Source organism: Otolemur garnettii, unplaced genomic scaffold (assembly GCF_000181295.1).
Source record: "Otolemur garnettii isolate 467f Iridium unplaced genomic scaffold, OtoGar3 scaffold00127, whole genome shotgun sequence".
Lineage (NCBI taxonomy): Eukaryota > Metazoa > Chordata > Mammalia > Primates > Galagidae > Otolemur > Otolemur garnettii.
The window spans coordinates 1,438,463-1,439,837 of NW_003852522.1; the positions used below are offsets into that span (position 1 = coordinate 1,438,463).

Below are 1,375 nucleotides of genomic sequence, written 5' to 3' on the forward strand. Positions count from 1 at the left end.
AAAAAAAAAAAAAAAAAAAGAAGCAATCAAAATAACACCAAGTAGTTGGTGCCCAGCTGTGTCCCTTTTGTCTGTCTCCTTGGCCCCTCTCTGAGAATAGGATAGCTTATGCCTCTCACTATCTCCCAGAATCTTGCACATTTCAAGAACCTTAACAAGCAGTACTCACTGAGGGATCCCTAGAGTATTCAAAGCACCATCCAATCACCCCAGAAACAACCTCTCCCTTAAACCTTAAAAGAACCAAACAGTGGGGACTCTCAACATTGGCACTGCTGCCATTGTGCTGGATTATTCTTTGTAGTGGGGGCTGCCCTACCCACTGTCCTTGGTTGAACCACACCCTTGGCCTGTAGACCCATTAGATCAGCAGTTCTCAACCTGTGGGTCAAGAATTGTATTAAAGGGCCGCAGCCTTAGGAAGGCTGACAACCACTGCATTAGATGTTAGTTAGATGCTGGTAGCAACTCCACCCCCAGCAGCAACAACCAAAAGTGTCTCCAGACATTTCCCAAATGTCTCCACAGGAGGCAGGATCACCTGTGGTTAAGAATCCCTGAGGTTGGGCAGTGCCTGTTGTTCATTGGGTAGGGCGCCAGCCCCATATACTGAGGGTGGTGGGTTCAAATCTGGCCCCAGCCAAACTGCAACAAAAAATAGCTGGGCATTGTGGTGGGCTTTTGTAGTCCCAGCTACTTGGGAGGCTGAGGCAAGAGAATTGCCTAAGCCCAGGAGTTGGAGGTTGCTGTGAGTATGATGCCATGGCACTCTACCCAGGGGGAATAGCTTGAGGCTCCGTTTAAAAAAAAAAAAAAAGATTTTGAATCTCCTTGTGCTAGTTTCAAATCCCTTACAAAGCTTCTCACTCACAATTACATTCCTGGAAAACGTCTATCTACAACGGTACTTGCCCCCAGCATCAGTCTACCTATTAAATGGGCTAAAAGCAGCAGCCACCTCACAAGGGTGTTTCAAAAATTAAATAATCACACCCATCATCCCAGCACTCTGGAAGGCTGAAGTGGGAGAATTGTTTGAGCTAAGGAGACCAGCCTGAGCAAGACTGAGACCCTCATCTCTACTAAAAATAAAAAATTAATTGGGCATTGTGGCAAACTCCTGTGGTACCAGCTAATCAGGAGGCTGAGGCAGAAAGATAGCTTGACCTCAGGAGTTTGAGGTTGCTGTGAGCCAGGCTGACACCATGGGGCAAAAGAGTGAGACTCTGTCTTAAAAAGAAAAAAAGAAGGCTCGGCACCTATAGCTCAACCGGCTAAGGCGCTAGCCACGTACACCTAAGGTGGTGGGTTCGAATCCCCAGCCCGGACCCACCAAACAATGACGGCTGCAACCAAAAAAAATAGCCGGGCGTTG

General features: G+C 47.5%; 1 protein-coding gene across 7 annotated transcripts in view; it reads right to left on the reverse strand.

Moving 5' to 3' along the window:
- Positions 1-1,375, reverse strand: part of NACC1 (nucleus accumbens associated 1) — a 24,315-nt gene that overhangs the window by 17,331 nt on the left and 5,609 nt on the right. The window lies entirely within an intron of this gene.